The 18,445-nt window shown below is 55.8% G+C and overlaps 1 long non-coding RNA gene across 1 annotated transcript in view; it reads right to left on the bottom strand.

The window, feature by feature from the left end:
- Nucleotides 1–14,308: 14,308 nt before the first annotated feature.
- The window catches only part of LOC144382563 (uncharacterized), a 239,241-nt gene continuing 235,104 nt past the window's right edge, over nucleotides 14,309–18,445 (bottom strand). Inside the window, exon 2 of the long non-coding RNA XR_013449723.1 lies at nucleotides 14,309–14,401. This is a non-coding gene — a long non-coding RNA (uncharacterized LOC144382563). The remainder of the gene's footprint in view (nucleotides 14,402–18,445) is intronic.

Raw genomic sequence — 18,445 nt, 5'->3', positions numbered from 1 at the left:
GAGGGGCATGGTTCCCAGCATCTCCGGAGGGGAGCCCGAGTGTCAGAGACTTCAGTGCCTGACCGTGGAGAAGCAGAATAGAGAAATTCGAACCTGTGGTCTGTGACTCTGTCCTTGTTCTGTCCTCATCATGCCACAGTCTCCAAACACAGGCTAGACACTCCCTCAGAGGTGTCAGGCTCAGCAAGCCGAGACTGGCCCAGTGAAATTGCTGGATTTCAGGTCAGAATAAGTACCACGTATGGGGCACCTGGGTGGCTCAGTCGGTTAAGCTTCCAACTCTTTTTTTGGCTCAGGTCATGAGATCGATCGCCACATCCGTCTCCCGGCTGGGCATGGAGTCTGCTTGGGATTCTCTCTCTCCCTCTCCCTCTACCCCTCACCCATCCTCTCCCTCTCTCAAAAAAAAAAAGAAAAAATGAATAAGCACCTTGTCTAACCAGTTCTAGCTGCCAGAGGTGAATAGTGCTACCTGCCAGGGAGTGAGCTTCCTGTCCCCAGCAGAATGCAAGCTGGGGCTGAGAAGGGGTGCAGGGCGGTTTCCAAGATCCAGTAAAGAAAAGACCAAGGTCCCTTCTGACTGAGCATCTACAGCCCCAGGAAATTCACTCATTCAGCAAATGTTCCTTGAGCACTCTCTCAGCTCTGGCCCAGGCTCTGGGATGCAGGATAGATGAGTCAGGAAATGCTTTTGCACCTTGGAGCTTACATTCTAGTTGGGGTAGTGGGGAGTTCAGCAAAATGTGTAAGAGCTTTGAAGAAAGCAAATAATGTTATGTGATAGAGTGTGAGTAGGGTGGGTGGAATGGTCAGGGAGGACCTCTTTGAAGACTGAAAAGGCCAGGCTACACAGGACCCAGGAGAAGAGAATGCTAGACAGCAGATACATCCAGACACCAGACAGCAAAAGGCCAGGAGGTGGGACCGGCAGGGAAGTCGGGGAGGAGAGGAGAGAGGAGTGCCGGGGCTCGGTGGGGCCGGGGGCGTGGGGGATGAGCAGGAGCACATCACACAGGCCACACCCACTAGGTCTGGGGCGCCGGTCCCGCGGGGGTGCCATGCTCTGAGCTTGTTTGTAAATCTCCTTCTGGCAGCTGTGTGGAGAAGGGGGCATAGGGGTGCAGAACAGACCCTTGAAGCCCAGTAAGGAGGCCAGTTGAGTCATCTGGCAGACAGAAGATGAGGGTGTGGATGGGAATGGTAACAGTGGAGGTGGCAAGACAAGGAGGGATGAGGGACCTATGTAGAATCAACAGAACTGGCTGTCAGCAGCAGAGAAGGGCAGGGTCCGGAGCGACCCAGGGTGATGGGAGCCAGGGTTGGGGGGAAATCACGAGTCCAATTTAAGCCATGATCATTTCGGATGGGATACCCGCTGAGGCTCCACGCAGCCCTCCAGGGTTGGGACATGCTCTACCTGGGTCTAGGTGATGTGGGGGCCTAACGCCAGCCCCCCACAAGGGAAGAGCTAGGGGAGGGCCCCTTTCGTTCTAAGCCCTCTCAGAGCATGTGGGTCTGGCCAGGACTATTTGGGGGGCAGGGCCTGCAGTGGATTTATCCCAGGCCGACATTGCCCAGCGGCTGAGCCTGGTAGGGGTGGGTGTCCACAGTAGACTGGGACTGGGACTCCTGTCTCCCAGATGGCTGTGTCACCTCGGGCCAGTGGCTCCCCTCCCAGGTGGCCGAGGCATGACTACTGTTTTCAGATAGGGGTGCAGAGGTCTGCCTGGCTCGATCCTAAGCCCTTCCAGGAGTCAGAAGCATAGGCCGCCCCTGGCCCTGGACAGGGAGGCTAAGGAAAGGACATGGGGACAGCCGCCCTCCACCATCCACCCCCCTTCAGTCAAGGAGGTGGTGCACTCCCACTCAGGACATCCGCATGACCCCCAGCCTCATAGGGAGGGTCCGCAGCACATGGCTAGCAGGCACCTGGAGAATATAGCAGCCCAGTGGCATTCAGAGTCAGACGAGGGTTCAAATCCCAGCCCCACCATGTACTTGCACGTGACAAGAAAGCCTTATGTGCATTGATTTGTTGAGCATCACTTTCCTCCTCCATGAAGTGGGGAGGATAACTACCATCTCCTAAGGTGATTATGGAGATTAAACGTGTCCAGCTCTCTCCAACTTTCCCTTCTGTCATGTCATCTTAGAAGCAGGCTTCCTGGACGGGAGTGAGTTCCCTGCTAAGTCATCCCATCCTAGAGTTTGCCACACTGGGGGGTAACTGACAGGTGATAGGTGTATCTCTTACTCTGACTAGTGTGTTCATCATATCCCCAGAGCATGGCACCATGCCAGGCATGATGCTAATGCTCAGTAAGCTGTTGAATGAATGGATGATTGAATGGATGAATGGATGGATTGACAAAAGGATGGTTGAAAGAATGAGTGAATGAATGAATGGATAGATGAGTGGATGAATGGATGGATAGATGAACGGATGAGTGGATGACTGTATGAACGAGTGAATGAATGAATGGATGGATGAGTGAAATAATGGATGAGTGAATGAGTGAACGAATGAACAAGTGAATGAATGAATGAGTGAATGAATGAGTAAGAAGCTGCCTCCTCAGGCCTAGTCAGTCTCCAACTCTGTAGAGAGATGCCTCTCAGGGACTTGTCACCCTGCACCAACCCTGCAAGGTTCTGGGGCTGGGCTGGGGCTGGTCAAGAATCCCAACTTGGACCTGACGGGCACCTGATCACTTGCGACTCTGTGTAATTCCACAGTTGGCTGGGCTAAAAGGAAAGGTCACAGCCAGGAAAACCTCTCCCACCCCAAACATTTCCCCCAGTCAGACCTGGGCCTAGAGACAGCACTGAGTGGACAGAAATCTCGGGCCCTGGAGTCCAGGCTGCCCACTGTACAAATGGAAAACCTGAAGCCAGGGAGCGCGGGGACTTCCTGAGAGCAAACGGAAGCCCTTACAGTGGCTGGTACTATAGGCCAGGTTTCCTGGCTCCGGGGCCCTAGGTGGTGTGAGAGGGAGAACTAGGACAGGAAGCTGTGGGGACCAGGCCTCCCCACGGCAGGCAGCTTGGGGCCTGAAAGGCTGCCCAGGCCAGAGAACCGCCTCCGGGCCTCGTCCAGCAGCCCCAGCTCTCGCAGACACCCTGCTGCCTTTCGGAAGCAGCCAGCTCCAAGCAGGCAGATGGCCGGCAGGCCACTCGCGCGGCCCTCGGGCCCAGATGGCGGTCCCGGCACGACGTAGGACATCGGGGCAGCAACAACAGGAAGGCCACTGCTTGCCAAGGCCACCGGAGGCCCGTCGGAGAGGGAGAGTGCCAGGTGCAAGCGCGGGGCTGCCCTGCCCTGCCTCCCGGGGCCTGGCATGGCTCAGAGGCCGGGGTCGGCCCAACACTGTGCAGTCCGCGGCGCGCACAGCTGTTCAGGGTGGCGCCTCTCAGTGGGGTCACAGGCCAGAATGGGCCACGCCCCCAGGGACAGTCCCGACCCCTCTCTGCCTGCTTATCTTTATCCAAAGGAACTAAGTCTCTCATGCTGCCCAGCAGCTGAGGAGCCCCCTTCAGTCCTTTGAGGCTCCAGTGGGATTTCTTGGGGTCATGAAGAATAACTGTAAGAGTAATAACAATCGGTGACATTTCTTGAGGGTCTACGATGCACTACATGCTATTCTAAGAACTTCACAAGTACAAACGCAGTCCCTGTAACAACTCCGTGAGGGAAGGCTATCATTATCCCATTTTACAGATGAGAAAACGGAGGCTCAGAGAGAAGTAATTTGCTCAAATTGCACAACTAGGAAGTGGCAAAGCCAGGGTTCAAACCCAGGCGGCCCGTCTCTGGGGCCGCTGTTCTCAAGCACCCCACAGTCTGGCTGGGGCCTCACTGGTGAGTCCTACACAGCACAGTACGGGGCGGGCAGAGGACACCCTATGTCAAATTCAAGAGCGTGACTTGCCAGCTGATGAGCTGCCTGTTACAGGCGCTCGCCCACACTGGCCGGAGTTCCCCGGGCAGGAGCCTCCTGCACAGGGCCAGGGTAAGCCCGCTAGGCCCTAAGAGGCAGGGGGAATGTGCAGTTGAAGACAGGCCCTGCGTGTCCCTGGAAGAAGGCACAGGGGACCTTAGGAAACCAACACACACACTGACACACACACGTACGCTGAATCCTCGAATGCTGGAATGCTCGAGAGCATCCACTCACAGACACACGGTGAACGTGTGTGCATACACACAAGGACACAGACACGCCCAGGCCATTCTGGAGGGAAGTAGGACACCATGATGACCGCATGACAAGCCTGGGTGCCTGCAGACCGTAAGAGGAGTGTCTTGTCCGGATGTCTGCTCCAGGAAAGCATGAAGCAGTCCCGTCCCCTCGCTGAGCCTCGGTTTCCCCACCAGTGCAAGGCAGAGGTTGCCTGAGGCCATCTCCAAGGTCTTCGGCGCCACGCCACCTGGCCAGTCACCTGCGACTCTCTGTCCCCAGAGCCGGGCAGGGAGCTGTGACTCAGCAGCAAGGAGCAGTACAGGAGCCCCTCCCCCGCCCAACACACACAAAGGGCATCTTGTTACCATGGCCTGCCAGCAAAGCCGAGAGAGAGAGCGAGAGAGAGAGAGAGAGAGAGAGAGAGAGAGAGAGAGAGCGCGCCGGGGAGGTGAGAGGCCGGGGGCAGCTGGTGTGAGCAGGGCTGAGGCAAGGCTGGGGGAGGACGGAGAGACTGCCCAGCCAGGGCTGCTGGCTGACACCCAGTGGGCTGAGGGGTTCCAAGTGGGGGGCCTCTGGGTGAAGCTGGGCCCCCAGGTTTCTGCAGGACACCCTCTTAAGTTCCCTTTTTTTATTTTTAACTTCCAGTCTGCATGAGCTTTGCTCTCTAAGCAGCAGCTGCAGACCTGGAATTTCCCAGCCGTGTGGGGGAAACCCACAGCCCAGGGCTCCAAGTCAGAGCCTGGACGTCTCCGATCTGCAGGATCTGGACTGTGAGCGCCCTTTAAGGAAGATCACGGCCAAGTTCTTTCCCTGCCTGTGAAACCGGGTGCTGAGCTGAGGAGGGTGGGCTGTCACCCCACGCCTGGCAGGGCAGTGGTCACCTCACTGGGAAGCCCCAACCGGGTGAGGGCATCCTGGAGTCGCAGCTGCTGCTACCAGGCGCCGCCCTGCTAGGAGACCCTGGGCAAACCACTCAGGGCTATCTGGCCTCAGTTTCCCGGTTTGTAAAATGGCAGTGGTGAGAGGCAAGAGAGAGTCCAATAGAATAGTCTTCCTGAAGTTGCTTGGTAAGCATTTTTCTATGTGTCCTGTGTAGCAAGAGACAGGGAACCCTCGTTCAGGTGCAGAGGAGTGAGTGGGTCAGTCTAGAGCATTGCGGGCCTGCGTACGTGCGTGTGCCCGTAAAACGTGCCAGTGGAGAGGTGGGTGTGTCCCCCACCATGCCGGCCACGGCCCAGGCAGAGCAGGGCCCAGGGCAAAGGGTCTCCAAGACGGCCATCCTTGGTGCTTGGGGGCCCTCTGGACACTAGGGACTGGTTGGTGCATTCAGGTAAGCCGTGTCCCTGCAGCGCAGACGGCCGGCTCCAAATACGTCTCCCCTAAGCACCGGGCAAAGCTGGCTGTCAGCTGTCTGTCTGTCCCAGGCCACAAGACTTCCACCTCGCTCCACTGCCAAGGGCACACGTATTGTAGCCCCCCGAAGAGCGCCCCCAGCGTTGCACCCCCACCACGGCACCATGCTCTCTCGTCTCCCTGGTACCTACTCACCTCCAACTTCCCCAGAAAAAAAGACTCTGCATTCTGCCAGGAAAATATACATGATAGGCTATCACACACTGTAAAGTTTGTGTGAGCTGTGCGAGCTGATTATTCCGTTGGATCCTCAAAATACCACCCATCGTACAAGGCTCTTGTTCCCATTTGACAGATAAAGAAACTGAGGCCCAGCGGGGTGAAATCAAAGATCCAGGACCTGGGTCATTTGACAAGGGGACGTGAGCACCAGGCTTGTGGTTAGAAGTGGCTTCAAGAGCAGACATGCTTTGGAGAGGCGTGGACAACGTCCCCAGAAACACAAGCTGAGCACACGAGCACAGTGAGCACAGATGCCCCCTCTTAGCTCTGGGCTTAGGGGCAGCCAAGGCCCCGTAGTCAGGCTGAGGAAACCAGCTGGCTGGTGTGTGAATCCCGGGAAGCCCTGGCATATGGGGTTTCTTCCAGAGATTTCAGTGACCAACCTTGTGGGTTGGCCTCAGGGGCGGAGAGGACATACAGCCCTGTGTGGGCAGGCACTTCCCTGGGGCAGGCAGGCTAGTACAGGCTGGCTGCAGGACTTTCTGCCAATACAACTTCCCACAGGCAGCCTGAAATGAGAAGTGGTTATGTGGTCCCTGGGGGTCACATATGATGAGAAGAGCTGCAATATTTTGGGTTCCTCCTACATACAAGTCACTTTATATTTGTTATTTACTTAGCAAATATTCACTGAGTGCCTTCGAAGAACCAGGCCCTGGTGGGGTACAAGGGTTACAGCCCCTGCCCCCACAGAGCTCACAGTCTAATGAGGGAGGCCAACCATAAAGAGAGACCCACATGAGAACCAGCGGCCAAGGAGGGCTTCCTGGAGGCAATGACATGGAGCCCAAACCTTCTGAAGGATGAATAGGAGCTGGCCAGGCAAGGAAGAAAGGCAAAACCGTTTAGACAGAAAGAACCTGAGGCAGGAGGGAGTGGGTATATTGGCACCTATGATTCCCACAATAACATTAAGAGATGGGAACAGGTGTCCATTTTATAAGTGAGGAGACAGAAACTCCAAGAGACTCAGGCACACAGACCCCACACATCCAGCAGGGGTGCATGACCCAGACCCTGTACCACACGCCATGCCCATCTCCAATCCCCAAAGCCTGCACCTGAGCCCTGAAGCTAAAAAACAAAGATTGTGGAGGAAGAGGCCAGGTCTGTTCATGCCTGCAGCGCACATGCGTGGAGGTGAGCGAGGGTCCTCCTTGCAGGGGAAGACCCAGATGTGTTCTCTTGCCAGCGTGGGGTGGGGGTCCCATGACAGGGCCAGGCATCTACCCCGACAACTTTGGAACTGCTCACAAGGTCCAGCAAGGCTTCGTCCCAGAGTCATGGGCCCACACCCACCCCCACAGCCTGCGTAAAGCGTGGTGGCCTCCGCTTCTCACGGACACTGTTATGAGGACCACAGATCCTGTGGGGTCAGCAGAGGGGAGAGCCAGGGTGTGCAGAGGACAGAGACCTTCTCCAAGCAAGGCTTCCTGGAGGGAGTAACCCTGGAGTGGAGCCTTAAGAACCAAGAGGACTTCAGAAGGGCCAAGTGGAACAGAGGAGGGAACTCCAGCCCCGGAGAATGGGAGGCAGAAGCATGGAGGCAGGAGTGGCAGAGCCTTTGTGGAGCCATGAGCAGTGCCCAACTTCCGGAGTACTCAGTACTCTCAGGATCCACCAGGGCGCCCACTCCAGAGCTGCCCAAGGCCCTTCCTGTCCCAGACCCAGAACTCAACTGAGCCCACAGGGCACAGTTAGCAGATGTGACCCTAAGCAACTTCTGGCTAGACACATCTCCAAAGGCAAGGGAAACAAAGGCAACAATGAACTCTTGGGACTTCATCAAGATAAAAAGTTTCTGCACAGCAAAGGAAATAGTCAACAAAACCAAAAGACAACCGACAGAATGAGAGAAGATATTTGCAAATGATATTATCAGATAAAGGGCTAGTATCCCAAATCTATGAAGAACTTATCAAACTCAACACCCAAAGAACAAATAATCCAAGCAAGAAATGGGCAGAAGACATGAACAGACATTTCTGCAAAGAAGACATCCAAATGGCCAATAGACACTTGAAAAAATGCTCCACATCACTTGGCATCAGGGAAATACAAATCAGAACCACAATGAGATACCACCTCTCACCAGTCAGAATGGCTAAAATGAACAACTCAAGAAATAACAGATGTTTGCGAGGATGCGGAGAAAGGGGAACCCTCTTACACTGTTGGTGGGAAGGCAAGCTGGTGCAGCCACTCTGGAAAACAGTATGGAAGTTCCTCAAAAAGTTGAAAATAGAGTTACCCAATGACCCAGCAATTGCACTACTGGGTATTTACCCCAAAGATACAAATGTAGTGATCCGAAGGGGCACATGCGCCCCAATGTTTATAGCAGCAATGTCCACAATAACCAAACTATGGAAAGAGCCTAGATGTCCATCAACAGATGAATGGATAAAGAAGATGTGGTGTGTATATACAACGGATTATTACTCAGCCATCAAAAAGAGTGAAATCTTGCCATTTGCAACAACATGGATGGAACCAGAGGGTATTATGCTAAGTGAATTGAGTCAATCAGAGAAAGACAATTATCATATGATTTCACTCATATGTGGAATTTAAGAAACAAAACAGAGGAGCATAGGGGAAGGGAGGGAAAAATAAAACAAGATGAGATCAGAGAGGGAGACAAACCATAAGAGACTCTTAATCATAGGAAACGAACTGAGGGTTGCTGGAGGTGAGGGGGTGGGGGGATGGGGTAACTGGGTGATGGGCATTAAGGAGGGCACAGGATGTAATGAGCACTGTGTGTTATATGATGAATCACTGAACTCTACCTCTGAAACTAATAATACACTGTATGTTAATTAATTGAATTTAAATTTAAAAAAAAGAAGAAGAAGACGCGGCCTTCCCTTCAGCTCATGTAACTCCTCTCTGCACAGGGAATGGCGCTGGGCTCAAGGATATGGCTATGGAACCCCAGCCTCAATCCCTGCCTTCATGAAACCTATGGTATAGCAGAGAACACAGGTATTAAGTGAGCAAGAAAGCATTACAAGCTTACGAAAGGAGTATCATTCCTTCAATCAGGCAGGCATTCCTTCAGTCAAGGGCTTTGTTCCAGTGATAGAATGAATGGTGAATACGCAGGCGACACTGTGGGGGCCGTCCTCAAGGAGCTAAGAGTCTGCAGAGTTGTACCCACACCCCGCCCCCATCTCAGGGCCAGGCAACTGGGGCAGGAGGAGAGAGGGAAAGCAAGCAAAGGGCCAGAGAAGCTGGCAAGGGGAGGCAGGGAGGTCCTTGCCATCACACGCTGCTGACTTCCAGCCCCAGGGGTTAGAGCCCCCAGAGCCAGGCCCAGCCCAGGGCCGGGGCCTCTGGTCACAGCAGGGCTGCAAGACATCTAGGTCATTCCTCAGACCCCCAATGGGAGCTTTGACAGACATCAGCATCCCTGGGCCTTCTCCTAATGACCACAGCTCTGTCAAATATATTGATGTTCCCGGAACACAGATACCCACATTTAATTTCCATAAAAGCTTCTTTTGCTTACAAAGGGACCCTCCATAGTGCCCTGGGCTGCCTCTGCTTGTAACTTGGAGAAGGGCAAGAGGTGGTTCTAGCTCTCTGGAGAGGATGACACTTCAGGCTGGGCAGGGCAGCAGGCTCATCCTCTCCCGTGGCCTTACCCTCAGAAGAGTCAAAGAAGCCCTTTGCCAGCCCTCAGGGATCCCCAGCCAGACCGGCTGCCCCCTCTTTAGCCCCAGAACGCAGCTTTATTTGAGTCCCCTCTCCTGCCCCATTACCTCACACCCTGTGCTCCCTCTTCACGTGGACTCTCCTGTAGGCCTCTGAGCTGAGAGTCTGTCTCCAGCCCTGCCATGCCTGTCAACTTCCCGACGCTCTCTTCTCATTAGCTAACAGTTCAGTCCAGCCCTACCTCCATGCCCAGCTCAAGTGCCTAAAATGCCAAATTAAGTCCACGTCCCAGGTTTCTACTAATTCAGGAGGCCACACGAGACCTGCATGATATTAGGTTCCTAAAACAGGAGTGGCTAATAACAGTCATCCCCCGAGTCGGCTCCAATTCATTGGCATCTGCTCCCTGGAGGACTGTGTTGAGAAGCCCTCTGAGGCTGTGTGTGGGCTCAGGGAAAGGGCGCCGTGATGGATTAGTGATGTCTGCTGCGAGCACAATATGGGAAGAGTGCGTCACCGGTTTGCTGCACCAGGCAAGATTCTTTCGCCATTTGAGGAGGTGCAAACATGGAAAGGGTCCGTTCCCAGGCCCATGCCCTAGTATGTGTGGCCCCCAGCTCTGTGCTCAGCCCTGGGTTGGACTCTGTGAGGAAAGCCAAGAGGAAGGAAAAGTTCTGCCCTTCAACCCAAGTTATTGACAGAGCCACTCACCAGGGGGGGACACTGAAGACACTGGATGGGGTTTCCTCTTTGTACATGACAGGAGGACAAAGTGATCCTGAAGGTTCTGAGGTCAAAAGAGATGTAGCTCACCGGGGAGGGAGGGAGGACACGGCCTCCTGAACACACCCATGGAGCTTTGAGAAGTCCCTGCATAACAACACGAGGTCTATGTGGCTAGGCCCATGAAGAGTGAGCCAGCAGTCAGAGCTGCGCGTCAGAGGACCAGAGAGCAATTGAGAGAGAGAGAGAGAGAGAAGGGGGTGGAGGCCACATGGGCCAGAAGGTCAGGAACGCCCCCTGAGTCTGGTGAAAGGGGAACTGGGCTTTGAGGCAGGGTTAAAGTGATAGAGGTGGGGGAGGGGCTGAGGGGAGTGACCCAGGGGCCAGGATTCAAGCCCTGGTCTCCTGACTTTCAGTGTGGACTCCATCTTTTCTGGCAAAGACTGAAGCTGACTTGGTCCAGGACCCCATTTGCTTCCCAACCTTGTCTCCCCATCCAACCCTCCCCGTAGAGGATGAGGACCTCAGAAAAGCTTCCCTGACCACTCAAACTAAAGGAGATCCCCATACACCCCCTTATTCTCCATCCCGGCACCCTGAGAGTTATAACAATTTGTAATTCCTTCTTTTATGTGTCTGTCCAGTGAGTTTTATCTGTCTGTCCTAATGGTCTGTGAGCCCTGTCTCCACATCCTAACACAGCACAATAATAGAACTGAGGCAAATCAGAGTTGTTCAAGGAAGAAACTGCAGTGGGCAGGGACCACAGGCTCCAACACCTGCAGGGCCAAGCAGATAACAAAATGCAAGGTGGACAGGTGTAAGAATCCAGAGAGTGCCCACATGGCACGTTCTCCATGTCATGCCCAGGGCAGGCATCTCTGTGGCACCTGAAGATGTGTTTATTTGACATATATGCAAATTGTTTGCATGTGAACACACGTCCGCAAAGAAATCTGCACTTCTCCATTTTGCTAGAACAAATGTTACTCTGTCCTTTTTTATTTTCCTAGTTTTGCTAGATTGTGAATACAAATACTTCCCTACTACACAGAAAAGCAACAGGCCAAGTGAGATGATATATGGTGACCAAAGGCTGGCCTCACTGGGTGGGGGCGGGAGTACTCAAGATGGGTCCCTGCACCAGCAGCCTCAGCAGCGCTGATCTGGGAACTTTCAGAAATGCAAATTCTCAGGCCCACTCTGGGCCCACTGAAATATAAACTCTGGGGTAGAGCCCAGCAATCTGTGTTTCAACAAGCAAGTGATTCTCTGACACACTCAAGTTTGAGTCCCATTGCAGCTGGGAGTGGTGGGGTCTGCAGCCCACAGATGCCACATAGGAATGTGAGCCCAGTGTGGCCAAATCTCCCAACTTCTCAAGGAAGTCGGAAACGCACATGTTCACGTGAAATGTCTCCATTCCTAAGTATTGGCTGTTATCTTAATCCCACATAGACCAAACAATTTGTCTACAAGTCAAGGCCAGCCGAGGCCAGCCGAGGCATAACCAGAGTGTGACCTGAGGGGTGGAGACTTCTCCCCACAAGGAAAGCCCTAGAAAGATGCGGTGGGTCCCTGCTGTCCTGCCTCATGGGCCTGACTCTGAAGGCTGGGCCCAGACTCCACACTGCGCTGGGACTCAGAGACCTCAAATTGCAAACAAGACCCACAGGGCCCAGCACCTCTCTGGGTCAGAGGATGAACAAGACTGGGCAGGCAGAATTCTAGGCCCTGATGATTTAGGTCCAGAGCAGGGCTGGGGGTGGACAGAAAGTGAACTCTCCTTTTCTGAGCCCCTGTTCCAGGTCAAGCCCGGTGCTCAGGGCTCCCAGGTACTTTCTCCTTTATATCTGCAACCACTCCAGGAGGGAGGGGTCATTATGCACATTTTAAAAAAGAGGAAAGAGGTTCAGAGAAGTTAAGTGACTTGCCCTAGGTCACACAGAAAGTGAAGAAAGCCAGGCTATGAACATGCATTTACTTGCTTCCCAACCTATGTTGATCCAGTCTTCCAAACTGCCTACCGGCTGAAGGATGGGAAGGAGGCCGGAAGTGACCAGGGTTGGCGTGCCGCTCCCAGAGTCTGCCTCCTTGGTCAGGGCCACAACCAATGTCACTATTCCAATGCCAGGAACCTTAATCCAGCAAGTGGACATTGGCAGTGGGGCTGCAGAAGAGGGTGACGATGGGGGGAGGGCAGCAGGCCCGTGGCCTGCTTGGGCTTCAGGGGAATCTGTCCCTGCATGCAAAGCTCCAACCTGGAGCTGGCTAGCCCATGGAGAAGGAGCAGGGCCAGAACCCGGCTGAGCAGCAGGGGCTGCGTGTCAGCCTTGGACCCCATGGAGCCGGTCCTTCTCTGTGCAAGAAGCCCCCGGAGTGTCTGGGCTGGCCCAGGCCCTCTCCCCAAGCTCAAGAGCTCATGAGGGCACCCACAGGCCAGGCCCAGAATGCCCTCCCCACAGTGGGGGTTCACCCAGCCTGGTTCCCCGGTCAGACTCTGCTCCTCTCCACTCTCGCCAGGCATGAGTCAGCGTTGTGAGCCTGCGTGTGGCCACAGCCGGCTGGACACTGTGGCCAGCCAGGCCAGGCCCTGGAGGTCTGCTGGGGCCCTGGGGCCTCACTAATGGTGAGAGATGGCCCCGAATGACCCACAGGATCACACAAGGGAAAGGAAAAGGACCAAGTAAAGAACGAAGCACAAAGCAAGAATCTCAAAAGCTTAAAGAGGCAGAAGCAAATTCAGAGTCAGAAAAACGGTCACACCATAGGCGCACGGACATACACACAAAGGCCACCAGCCCTGACCCAGACACACACTCCTGCCGCTGGGGCCCTCCAGACACGCACCGCGGGCACACGCATCCCATATGCACGGGTGCTCCCAGCACCGCGGCTGCAGCACCTTCGCATCACAGTGTGAGCGAGCGCGCCCGGGAAATCAACCCACAGGGCAGATGCTCCCAGGCCTCGCCTGTCTATGGCGTATGGCTTTTGTCAAGTCCAGGGAAATCAGACTCCCAGCCCTCGGCATGCATGTGCACACAGGTCTGGGGACGCGGGGTCACGCCCGCTCCCGCTACTCGCCACGATGCTGGAGTGGGGGTGAGGGGGTGCTGCGGTCAAGGACCGCGCGGCGATCGGGGTCCCCGCGCACCCCACCCGCGCCGGGCGCCCAGACTGCCCGCAGCCCGCCCCAGCCAGCCGGGCTTCTGCGGCCCGCCGGGAGGTCGCGGAGCCGAGCGCGGCCAGGAAGTCAGCTCGGAGTGACAGCTCCCCCACGCTGTTTGTTTATTCATGACTCATTCGTCTCCACAGACGGGCTCTTCTTTCTTTCGGGAGGAGGGCAGAAAGGAGCGGGCGGGCGGGCGGCGCGCGGGAGGGGGACGGGAAGGGGGGAGAGCCAGACGCCACAATAAACAATGAGGCAGCTGAGCCGGCCCGGGCGGGGGAGCCGCGCGGGGCGAGGGGCGCCCGGGGCCGAGGCGCACCCGCCCCCCCCCCCGATCGGCCGGCCCGGGCTCCCGCGCGCACGGTCCCCCGCTCCGCCCGCGCCCCCCCCCCCGCACCCCCACCCCCGGCCTGGCCCGGCCCGGCCCGGCCCGCCGCCACCTCCCGGCGACCGGGCTGCGGCTGCCGTAATTGGATCCGCGCCGCCTCCTCCCAGCTCCCCGCCCCCAATCGGGGAGCCGGATAAATGCCGGGTACCTTGGCAAAACAGTCGGATCCAAACCTATTATTTGGCTAATGGGCTTCCCTCGTGCGGCGCAGCCCCGCCCTGCAGGCCGCCCCTCCCCCACCCCGGGGACGGTCCCCGCGCCCCCCACGCCCGCCGCCTCCCCACGCCCGGCCGCCGCAGGAGGGGCTCGGCCCGGCTCCGGATAACTGGAGGAAGCGCGGTTCCGAGGCTTCAAGGGCCTCATTGTTCTGTCTCGAGGGGCACATTGAAAATGCTCCAGGATTTGCTTCCTGTGAAAACAGCCTGGGAGGGAGGGGGCGATTCACGGTGGAAAGACATTATCCTCCTGGAAGCTGCCCAGATTAGGCAGGGAGAAAAGGGTTGTTTTGATTGTTGCTGGCGCTTTCTTTCCTTCTTCCTTTTTCTTCCCTTCTTTCTTTTTCCTTTTCCCCCTCCCCTCCTTCGCTACCCTCCCCCCCCCCCCCCCCCCCCCCCCCCCCCCCCCCCCCGGCCAAAGATGAATCTTTAGGGCTGTTGAGCAAGTTGGAAATGTGGGGCTGTTTTCTGCATAAATAAGGCTGCTGAATGGCAGAGCCAGATATAAAGTCTGATTCAGAGAAATTCAAAAGAACGCAGGGGCGATGAGGTGGGCAAATCCAAGAAACTCATTTCCCCAGCATGCCCCTCTGAGTCACATCTTGCACCATGAGGGGAAAACACATCACGCCACACTATGTCACATGCCCGCAGCCAAGACACAGGCCCAGTGGCAATCCCACAGCTCCTCCTTCCCAGCTCCAGCCCGGTCAGCCCGGCCAGTCGCAGACCAAGGTCAGCCGGCAGCAGGGGTCAGCCCCACCCGGCCCTCCAAAACCCTGCTCTTCCCCCCTACCTGAATGACCTTGAACAACAATAGTAATAATAGTAACGGGGACACACAGCACTGCCCGTGTGATCTCGGCCACGGTACTCACACTTCTGACCCTCACACCCCTCACGGGGAAGTGGAGGTGAGGACCTTGGCCTCAGTAGGAGGCTGGGAGGATGCCTCGAGAAAACCCCAGGCAGGTTCAGAACACTTCTGGGCCTTAGGTCCGTTTGCTACTGTCACTGTTTTCATGTAAACTAGGGCCAAGTAAGGACAGTCTTTCCTAAAGCACAGGGTTGTCTTGAGGGCGAGTAGAGACAGAGAGGTCATCCCCGGCACCTGCCCTTCACAGATGACCTTGAATATTTGTTTTCTTCTCCTTCCTTTGCCCACCACTTCTCACCCAACCTGGAAGACTCTTCTTGGCTCAAAATCCTTCCACATACTGTCCATCAGTAAATTGACATGCTTGGGACACATACGTCTCACATACACACATGCCTCTCTCCATATCCTCACCCCCTGCTGCCTGCCCGTGTCCAACTGTGTGGAATTTCCCACAGACCCAGAGCACTGGCCCAACCTGGGCCTACCCTGGCCACCCCACTTTCCAGTCCAACCCACTCTTCCAGCCGCCGGGCCCGCCTGCAGACTCCGGATCCATCCATCATACACTGCCGGGCTGCTCTTTTTTTTTTCCCCCATAGCCTTACCACCCTCTCGCATACTTTAAAGATTTACTTCTTGTCCTATTATTTGTTCTGTCTTTTAAAGCTACCCCCAGCCACAATAACATAAGTTCCATGAAGACAGGGATCATTGCTGTGTTCACTGATGTATCCCAAGTATGGAAAACAGTTCCTGTCTCCTCAAAAACCTCGATAAACACTGGAGGAAGGAACAAACGGGCCTTGGCCCAGCTGTGCCCTCGTGTTGCGCTCTCTTCCCCTTTTCCTCCCTCTGCCTTTGTTCACCAGAGAAACTCCTGCTCATCCCACAGGCCCCCGCCTCTCTGAAAGCTTGCACCCTGCCTCTTTGGTCATGGCTCCAGGGCACCCTCCTTTGGTCCTTCCCTCCCTCGTTGCTCTGTGCCTCACCATGCCTAACCCACCACATTCCTAACCTCCCCGCTGGCCCTTCTGGAACACACCTCCTATAACAACACCACCTCCATCCTTGGCCTTGTGATGAAAACCTCTTGCAACACCTCATCCTCCCAGTCTTCTCTGGAGAGGCTGTTCCTGTCCCCACATCTCACTTTCTTGAGTGGCCCCCAAGGTCGCTACACCCTCTCCACATGCCCGGAGGTGTCTCAGACCCTGACTGCCCCAAGGCCACCCAACCCAACCACCGTCTCCCTCTCTTCACCCCCAGACCCCACCCCAGTCCCCCTCTCCCCACACCGGACCACCTAGCCCCAGATCACTGCCTCTCCTCCCCTCCTAAGGCCTGCCATCCCCCTGGTGGCCTTCAGCATCCGTGTGGGTGACACCCAGCACCTGGACTCTGCAGAGCCTCAGCTCCCCCTCTCCAGCGACCTTCTCCGGAACCCGAGGCCACCCCTGCCCCCTGACCAGGCCAACGCCCAGCTTCTCCTCGTCTTCATTTTTAATCCCAACGTTGCTTCCTCTCTGACCACTCTCTCCAGTTATTCCAATGGTTTGGTCATCTGAATAACCTTCTCACCAGCACCCCTGATTCTGTTGTACACCAGCCTCCCCTTCATCTTTCAGCCTGACCTCACCTGGAGCCAATCCAACCACCATCTTTACAGTGTATGCTCAGGCTGGGGAGGACCCAGGGCAGGCTGATTTGAGACCACGTCACTGTGGGGTCTCTAGCCACAGCCTTGACAGGCGCGAGAGTCCCCTGAGCTGCCTTGGCCAGCTTCCCGCTCCCATTTCGCTCAGGCCTTCACCCCTCTCCTCAGGATCCCCGGTCCCTTCCGCCCACCTCCATTTCTAGAGACGTCTGACTACATCAAAAATATTAGGGCCTTCCGTCTCTCTCTTCCCCGCCTCTAAACACAACCCTCTGTCAGGAATCAGAGGGAAAGAAGGTCCCTCTTCTGTTCGACAAGCCAGTCCGCCAATTGTGTGCTGGGCCTACCCCCTCTAGAAGGTCCATCGGTGACCCTGTCTCTTCTGGGCCCTGGAATCTCCCTCCCCATCAAGCGAGCTCTGCCGCAGTACGTGCAGTCACCCACATGCTCACTCTTGCAGCCATTCCTCACCTGGCCCGCATGACATCACTCTGCAGAGCCTCCTACCTCTCTACCATCCTTAATCTCCTGCCGGGCCCTCCCTGCCTCCACCCACCCCCTAAAGTCAGGGTCAGCAGGGAGGGGTCCCCGCCTCCGTCTGTGAGGTCTCCCTGTGCCATCCTGCTACCCCCGCAGCTCCCTCCACGGCCAAGGCCTCGTGCCCATCATTGCCAAATCTACTTTCTAGCCCAGGCCTCTCCGCTGACCTTCAGAGCCTAGGTTTCCAACTGCCCCCCTGGGATCCTGTCGCCACTTTCCCAGGTCGCTGGCACCTGAGACTCGCCCTGTCTCAACCTGAGAGCAGCCTTGAGTTTGCCCCGCCCACTGAATTCCAGAGGGAGGGCCCGTTGCACCCCTGCCTGGCTTCTGACAAGGCCAGCCTTGACTCATCCAGCCTGCCCGATCCGTCACCAGGTCCTGACAACTTGCCCTCGTAGATGTTTCCCAACTCGGTCCTCTCCCCTCCATCCCCACGACCACAGCCCAAGGTCAGGCCCTCGGCCCTCCCCCTGGCTTATTACAGCAGGCTCCCCAACCCCCTGCCTTTGCTTCCTCTGAGTCAGTGGCCACGCTATTGCCAGGGCCATATTTTAAAACACAAATCCAAACAAGCCACTCTTCAGCTTAAAAAACCTGTAGATGAAGTCAGACTGCCAAGGATGACCCAGCGGGCCCCAGACGTGGCCCCCCACCGAGCCTTCCAGTATCTTCTCCCTCCACCCTTGAGCTGGGGGTGTTAACACAGCATAACGCAGCACTTCATCCAGCTTCATGCCTCCCTGGTTTTGTTCACACTGTTGCGGCTGCTGACGGTACCCTGCCTCGTTCTCAGTCAGCTGAATTCTCTCTCATCTTTCAAGCCTCATCTCAGGTACCTCCTCTTCCAGGAAGACTTCACTGGCTACCCCTCCTCCCATCCGAGGTTAGACACTCTGCTCTGGGTATAGGATTATTCTGTTAAAAATGTTTGTTTAGCAGGCCCTTCTCTCTGTAAATTAGGAGTCTTGCTTGATACCTGTCTTCTCAGCACCCAGAACCTATTAGGTGCTCACAGAGGTGAAGTGGAGGTGAGAAGGCGGTGGGGCAGAGAGCAGGTGCCCAGCTAATGCCCCCCTCTCCTTCTCAGGCCCGGACCCAGGCAGAGGCTAAAGTTGGCTCCTCCCTCCACCCTCTGAAAATCTTGAAAATGTTATATTGTCTATCTTAGTCTGACCAGCCTTTCCAGGGGAAGACGGGTGAGTTGGGTAATACCATCACAGCTCTTGAAACATAAGTAATGTACAATTTTTGGCCAAATCTCAGCCGGGTCTTCCACCTGATGGTTCAGGCCCCACTTTCCCTTGGCATCTCTCACTGACTGTCGCCTTCTTCCAGCCCATCCTTGGCTCCAGTGGTCCCCCGCCATGCTCCCCATAACTGTTTAGTCCCCGTGCACA

This window comes from Halichoerus grypus, chromosome 7 (assembly GCF_964656455.1).
Source record: "Halichoerus grypus chromosome 7, mHalGry1.hap1.1, whole genome shotgun sequence".
Taxonomy (NCBI): Eukaryota; Metazoa; Chordata; class Mammalia; order Carnivora; family Phocidae; genus Halichoerus; species Halichoerus grypus.
This window is presented reverse-complemented; position numbering and strand designations above follow the sequence as displayed.